Here is a 7,736-nt window from a genome sequence, read left to right as displayed (position 1 = left end):
CTTAAGGAATACCTTTCAGCATTTCATATAATATTGGTTTGGTGGTGATGAACTCCTTTAGCTTTTTCTTATCTGTGAAGCTCTTTATCTGCCCTTCAATTCTGAATGATAGCTTTGCTGGGTAGAGTAATCTTGGTTGTAGGTTCTTGCTATTAATCACTTTGAATATTTCTTGTCACTCCCTTCTGGCCTGCATAGTTTCTGTTGAGAAATCAGCTGACAATCCTATGGTTGCTCCCTTATAGGTAACTAACAGTTTTTCTCTTGCTGCTTTTAATATTCTCTCTTTGTCTTTTGCTCTTGGCATTTTAATTATGATGTGTCTTGGTGTGGTCCTCTTTGGATTCCTTTTGTTTGGGGTTCTGTGCACTTCCTGGACTTGTAAGTCTATTTCTTTCACCAGGTGGGGGAAGTTTTCGGTCATTATTTCTTCAAATAGGTTTTCAGTATCTTGCTTTCTCTCTTCTTCTGGCACCCCCGTAATTCTGATGTTGGTACGCTTGAAGTTGTCCCAGAGGCTTCTTACACTATCTTCAACTTTTTGGATTCTTTTTTCTATTTGCTTTTCCAGTTGAGTGTTTTTTGCTTCTTTGTATTCCAAATCTTTGACTTGATTCTTGCGGTCCTCTAGTCTGTTTTTGGGTCTCTGTATAATATTTTTTATTTCAGTCAGTGTATGCTTAATTTCTAGTTGATCCTTTTTCATATCCTCGAGGGTCTTGTTAAATTTATCGGCCTTTTCTAGGAAATTCTTGAAAACCCTTATAACCGTGGTTTTGAACTCTATATCCACTCATTTACTTTCCTCCATTTCCTTCATTTGTGACCTGTCTCTCTTTGTCTCCGCATTTTGGCTGCTTCCCTGAGTTGATGGAGTGGCTTTGTGTGCTAGGTGTCCTATAGGGCCCAGTGGCTCAGCCTCCCCAGTTACCTGAGGTGGACACTCTTGGTGGGCCCCTTTGTGGTCTGTGTGTGCAGTTTTGTTATAGTTAAGCCTACATTGTTGTTAGTATCACTGGCGGGAGTTGACCTCCAGGCCAATTGGCTGTGAGGATCAGCTGTGTCTCCACTGGGAAAGCTTCTGTGCTCAGCTTGGATGGGGCGGAGTCTCAGGGTGGAGCAGACAGCCTTGGTTTCCCATCAGCCCCACCCTACGAGGCCCCTGTGTCTCAGTATCCCGTGGCAATGGCTGTGCACACCTCTGAGAGAAAGCTGCCCTCAAGTTTCGCCCGCTGCCACACAGTCCAGTTTCTCCCCGAATGAGTCTGGGTACCCAAAGTCTCACCCGGAACTGGATTTCAGTGCAGTCGGGAGGTTTTGTTTCCCTCCCAAACGAGAAAGCTAGCCACGTGCTTGCTGCCGTGAGTAAGCCAGCCGCGTATTCAGCCGCCTGCCCTTTCCGCGCGGGTCTCCGCACCTCTGTCCTCCACAGCTCCTCTGGGTCTCAGTGTTCTTTTATCTTTCCTTCTAGTTGTAGAATTTCCACTCAGCCTCTTTCCAGTGGTTCTGGACGATGTCTGCTCTGTCTTCCAGTTGCAGTTTTGAAATTGTTGTGCAAGGCAGCAGTATAGGTGTTTACCTATGCCGCCATCTTGGTTTCTCCTTCAATGATCTTTTGTATTGTTTTTCTTTTTTTAGATTCTATTTTATTTCTGCTCTGATCTTTATTATTTCCTTCCTTCTACTCACTTTGGGATTTGTTTGTTGTTCTTTTTCTAGTTCCTTTAGATGTTAGGCAAGATTTTTAAAAAAATATTTGTCTTAATTTGGGGGGTAGGCCTGTATTGCTATGAATTTCCCTTTATGACTGTTTTCACTGTGTCCCATAGATTTGGAGTTGTGTTTTCATTTTCATTTGTTTCAAGATTTCTTACTTGATCTCATTGTTAATGCATTTATTATTTAGTAACATGTTATTTATCCTCCATGTGTTTGTATGTTTTTCTGTTTTTTCTTGTAATTGATTTCTAGTTTCATACCATTGTGGTCAGAAACGATAACTTGATCTGATTTCAATCTTCTTAAATTTACTGAGACTTGTCTTGTGGACTAATATGTGGTCTATCCCAGAAAATATTCCATATGCACTTGAAAAGAATACATACTATGGTCTATATTTGAAAGTTTCTAAGAGAGTAGTTCTCAACACAAGAAAAAAGTGTAACATGTGAGGTGATGGATATTAACTAAACTTATTGTGATAATCATTTCTCAATATATACATATATCAAATAATTATGTTGTACACCTTAAACTAACACAATGTTTTATGCCAATTATATCTCAATAAAACTGGGTGGGGTGGGGGAGACTGTCGCTTTTTGGATGCCACTTGCTTCCAAATACACATCCAGAGCCCAGTGCTTTATTGTATGTAGATTATTTTTTATTCTTAATATATAGATTACTAGATCTGGGTTGAGGCCAGGAAATCTATACTTTCACAAGCCTCCCAGTGATTCTGATGCAAGGCCAGTTTGAAAGACACTGGAGCAGATAACCTGTTCCTGTCACTTAGTCCTCCAGATGAGGAGCATTGAGTGGGCATGTGCTGCCCTCTAGTGCCCCTGGCTGCTTACTACACTTCTGCATGGTAGAGAACCCTCTGCATGGTAGAGAACCCGCTGCATGAGCGCTGGTGAGCTTGCTGCCTGACACTACTCTGGGGCTTCCAGTCCAACACTGTAAATCTTAGATCTTAGGTGTTAATAAAGACGCTCATGTAAAAATTGTTGCTGTTGAATAACAGCAACTATGCTTCTCTAACCGAGCACCTTGGCATATCCAAGGTGTTCCATAATATAATCTGAGAAGGAGACACAGCAAAACTTCATAAGGCTTGTCTTGGAGGAACAAACTAAGATCAGTGGCATGTCTGTATGACCCATGGTTCATATGAATCAGAAACTATAAACAGTTCCCTGAGGAAATTCTATTACAATAATTGTGGTGCTGTAACATTATAATGGAAGCAGGGTCTGGCTTTACAGGTTTTCTAGAAATAAATGAATATGAATCCTTTAAAGCTGTGTAGTCCTCCAGAGTTCAGAGACTTTTCCTGTACTTCATCTCCCTTGTTTGCTGTTCACTATAAACCATGAGTCAGGAAGGGCAAAAGTGAAGATCCATACCCACATCTAAAAATGACAGTGTTTTCATTACATGAATGTGCCTTGTTGAGGAAGGCACTGGTTCCACTGTCCTATCCACGCAAGCACCCTTCGTCAACAAGAACCAAATCAATAAGTAAACTTGCACTAAAGGCCAATTCTGAAAAAGCATAAGATTATCTTTGATTCTAACTCCACAGCTCTGAGACAGAGGAGCAAGGGCTGGGTGAGTTGCTGGAGAGGAGATTTCAGCTGATGGTTTTAATGGCTTAGTGCGTTGAAAGTACCTGTGGGTAAGCGCACTGGTTGTAGCAGGTGTGAAGTTTGCAGAATTTGATGGTTTTGCCTGGAGCAAGGGGTCAGGCTATTGCAGCAATTGCAATTGCAATTGCAATTAAAAGGTGGCAGCAGTTGCAGGAAGCAAGAGCTGATTGGTAGGATACATGGTATTCTGTTTACCTCCTCTACAGCCCATTGGTGAGGGAGAGCATCCCACTCTAGAGTCCTGGGGATGGCTGAATGCATCCCCTTTATTAGATAGGATAGTAGCTTATCCTATCTAATAAAGAGGGAATATGCTAATTAACCATCACTCCATCACAAAGATGGCTGCACCCACAGCTGAGGCCAAGTTCCCATAAGGAGCCTTAACAAGCAATCAGCAGGGACCTGAGGCTACGCCCTCCCCTGCCCCTGTGGGGCTTGACAGGGGACCTCAGGCTGGCAGGGCTTGACAGGGGACCTTAGGGTGTGCTTCCTGTTCTGGTGCTGGGCTAGGGGACCTCAGGCTGCTCCCCCCGCCCCAGTGCCAGGCCAGGGGACCTCAGGCTGCGCCCCCCACCAGGTGGGGCTTGACAGGGGACTTCAGGCCACATCCCCCACCCGGCAGGGCTTGACAGGCGACCTCAAGGTGCACTTCCCATCCTGGTGCTGGGCTAGGGGACCTCAGGCTGCTCCTCCTGCCCCAGAGCCAGGCCGGGGGACCTCAGGCCACGCCCCCCACCTGGTGGGGCTTCACGGGGGACCCAAAGGTGTGCTTCCCATCCTGGTGCTGGGCTAGGAGACCTCAGGCTGCTCCCCCGACCTGGCAGGGCTTGACAGGGGACCTCAGGCCATGCCCCCCACCCGGCACCGAGCCAGGGGACCTGAGGCTGCGCCCCCCTGCCAATGGGGTTTGACAGGAGACCCGAGGCTGTTCCCCCCTCCCAGTGCTGGGCCGGGGGACCTGAGGCTGCGCCCCCCTGCCAATGGGGTTTGACAGGAGACCCGAGGCTGTTCCCCCCTCCCAGTGCTGGGCCGGGGGACCTGAGGTTGCGCGCCCCCCCTGCCACACACACCTGGCAGGGCTTGACGGGGGACCTCAGGCCATGCCCCACACCTGGCAGGGCTTGACGGGGGACCTCAAGGAATGCGCCCCCCTCCTCCCCCGGGTCTGGTCTGGGGGACTTCAGGCCACACCCCCCGTCCTGGTGCCAGGCCAGGGGACCTGAGGCTATGTTCCCTGCCCGGCGGGGCTTGACAAGGGTGGGACTAGCCAGATCTGGATCTATCCCAATGAGGGGTGGGGGCCAGCCGGGTCTGGGTCTCATGCAATTTTGAGGCACATGTGGGTGGGCAGGGACTTGACTCTGGGTCCCATGGTGTGCCCCAGACTCTGACAGGAGGAAGGTTTTCATATACATTTTACTAATTTTCTTTCATCTCTGACACTTCTATTATAGAGAAAGGGCAAATAGCAATATTAAATTATTTCCTCTAATTAATAACCTTTTAATGTGCATGAATTTCGTGCACCAGGCCACTAGTTAAGTACATATATTTAGAGACCAGAGGAGGAAGACACCAAATACTACACAGCAACATACTGGATCAGGTTAATGGGAGGTAGAACTATTGCAGCACCATAGAGAGAAGTAGTAGCTGCAGGAAGCAGGGCCAGGTTGGGTAGTAATAATAAAAGTAACGTAAGAGTCAAACTAGCCCTGCCGGCATGGCTTTGATGTGGTTGAGCATCGACCTATGAACCAGGAGGTCATGGTTCCATTCCCGGTTAGTGCCCATGCCCAGGTGCAGGCTCAATCTCCAGTGCAGGGCATGCAGGAGGCAGCCAATCAGTGATTCTCTCTTATCATTGATGTTTCTATCTCTCTCTTCCACTTCCTTCTTCTCTGAAATCAATAAAAATATGTTTTTAAAAAAGAGTCAAGCTACTTTGTCGGTATCCTGACCTGCTACTGAAAAGCTGATGCAAGCTGCTTTTAAATTGATTTTTTGTTAACCTGTCATTTAGTGCTCTTTGGTTTAAAAAGTCTTCTCTTTCCTGTACTATGGAATTTGCAAGTTCAGAAAAGATGTTGAAATGGCTCAAATTCATCCTATCTTCAAGGATGAAATGTAAGAATCTATTTTTAAAATTTTGTTCTATATAAAAATAATATTCAAGAAAAATACTCTCTTATCCAATATTTTATCAAATCATTTTCAGAATATTCTTCCTTATAGCTAGCAAAAAGTCCCTCATGCTAAGGATTGTTTTTTTTTGCATTTGTTTTTTAAACTGTGGTTAAATATACTTAACATAAAATGGACTATTTTAATCATTTTAAGTGTATAGTTCAATGTCATTAAGTACATTTACATATTGTGCAACCATCACCACTACCCTTTTCAGAACTTTTTCATAATTTCAAACAGAAACTCTGTACCCATCTATACTAATAAAAGGGTAATATGCTAATTAGACCAGACATCTTTCGGACAAAGCTGCAGCAGCTGCTGCTGTGAGGGCTGGGCTGAGACTCAGGCAAGCCATGGATGGAGGCTGCTGCTGCTGCAAGGGCCGGGCCAAGGCTCAGGCAGCCTCAGTGACCGACTGGCAGTGGCAGCAGCAGCAGCAGTGTGATGGGGGTGTCGCCTTCCCCGATCAGCGGTTGCCTCCTGCAGAGGGAGGCCAGAGGCAGCAGCAGCAAGGGGGTGATAGGGGTGGTGCCTTTCCATGATGGTCCAGTAGCCTCCTGCAGAAGGAGGCCAGACTTCAGCTTAGCCCAGACTATGAGAGGGGGCAGGCCAGGCTGAGGGATCTCCCCACCCCCAGTGCACAAATTTTTGTGCACTGGGCCCCTAGTTAAATAATAACCCCCTACTCCCCTCTTTCCAAACCCCTGGTAAGGTTAGTTCTTGATTCATGTGAATTAGTCTTGTCTTTAAAACTAGATTTTTTTAAGTGTCTTGTGAGCATGAAGGTAATACAACTCAATGTCTTTGTGCTTTGACATACTCACCACACTTGTTAGGCGGGAGACTGGATGCTGGAGGCAGGACCAAAAGCCTCTTCAGAGATTTGGGGCTTAAAAATATTCGGGCTGTAGGACCACTCTCATCAGGGCAAGAACTTATTTTTTAAAAAATATTTTTATTGATTTTAGAGAGGAAGGGAGAGGGAGAGACAGAAATATCAATGATGAGAGAGAATCATTGATAGGCTGCTTCCTGCATGCCCCCTACTGGGAATCAATCCTGCAACCCAGGCATGTGCTCTTGACTGGAATCAAACCAGGGACCCTTCAGTCCTCAGGCCGACATTCTATCCACTGAGCCAAACCAGCTAGGGCAGGGCAAGAACTTCTTAAGGAAATTCAGAAATCCAGGAGTGTTGGAGGTTATATCACAATGTCAACAAGGGCCATGAAGGTTAACATTAATATGTGAATCAGTGGATAGAAGGGTGGTGGGTATTGAAGTTGAACAGGAATAAACTTGCTCTGCCTAAATGTGTCCAAATTCAGATTTTTATAACACATTCAGCCAAACATTCCAACCATGATGGAATCAACCAAAGAGCCACAAGTTTATGGTCCTTAATAAAAAATCTTGCCAATAAATCCATCTCCATGAATAGACAGGATGCTATAAGATCTGTTTAGGCCATTCTGGAACATCAAGCTCCAGAGGTAAGCCTCATTCACGTGCCTCCCTCAAAGGCATTTTACAGTCTCCCTTGTCCAACTCAAGCTTGACCAGAGTGGAAAGTGCCTTTTTTAGTAACTTAGAAAGTTATTTAAAAGGACAGCAGTTATTTCCTTTCCTTGCCACATCAGACATGGTGCTCTTCCTGAACTTTTCCATACTGACCACCTATTTATTGCCTGTAACATCAAAACCCTCACTTTCCAAGACTTAACAAGACATTGGGTGCCCTATCCTCTTGTGTGTTTTTTTAGTTATCTTCTCACTGCAGGTGATGTTGTTTATGGAATTCCTCTGACCTAGCCACTCTCTCACTCTTACAGGGCAATGCAGCATACATAAAGACTCAGTTACCTGGGGATAGATGTCCAACTACAGTCTTAAAGGAGCGAGGTGAGCCATCAGGATATAGGAAATAGGAAAAGCATGAAAGAATATATGCTTCCCGTGACCTTGGCATCTTTAGGCCTACACCCTGCACTCCATACAGACAACCAGATACTCTCATCTAAATACTGAATCACATGAGCTTCTCCTAGACCAGCGATTTTCAACTGGTGTGCCACGAGAGTTTTAAAGCATGCAATACCTGACTATGTAGTCAGGAACACTGAGCTCTTTTCCCTTAAATTGTCAAATTGTTAAAAATGACAACAGGCA

The sequence above is a fragment of the Plecotus auritus genome (genome assembly GCF_963455305.1).
Source record: "Plecotus auritus genome assembly, chromosome: 5".
NCBI classification, from domain to species: domain Eukaryota; kingdom Metazoa; phylum Chordata; class Mammalia; order Chiroptera; family Vespertilionidae; genus Plecotus; species Plecotus auritus.
The sequence above is the reverse complement of the archived record's forward strand: the minus strand, read 5'-3'. Positions refer to the sequence as shown.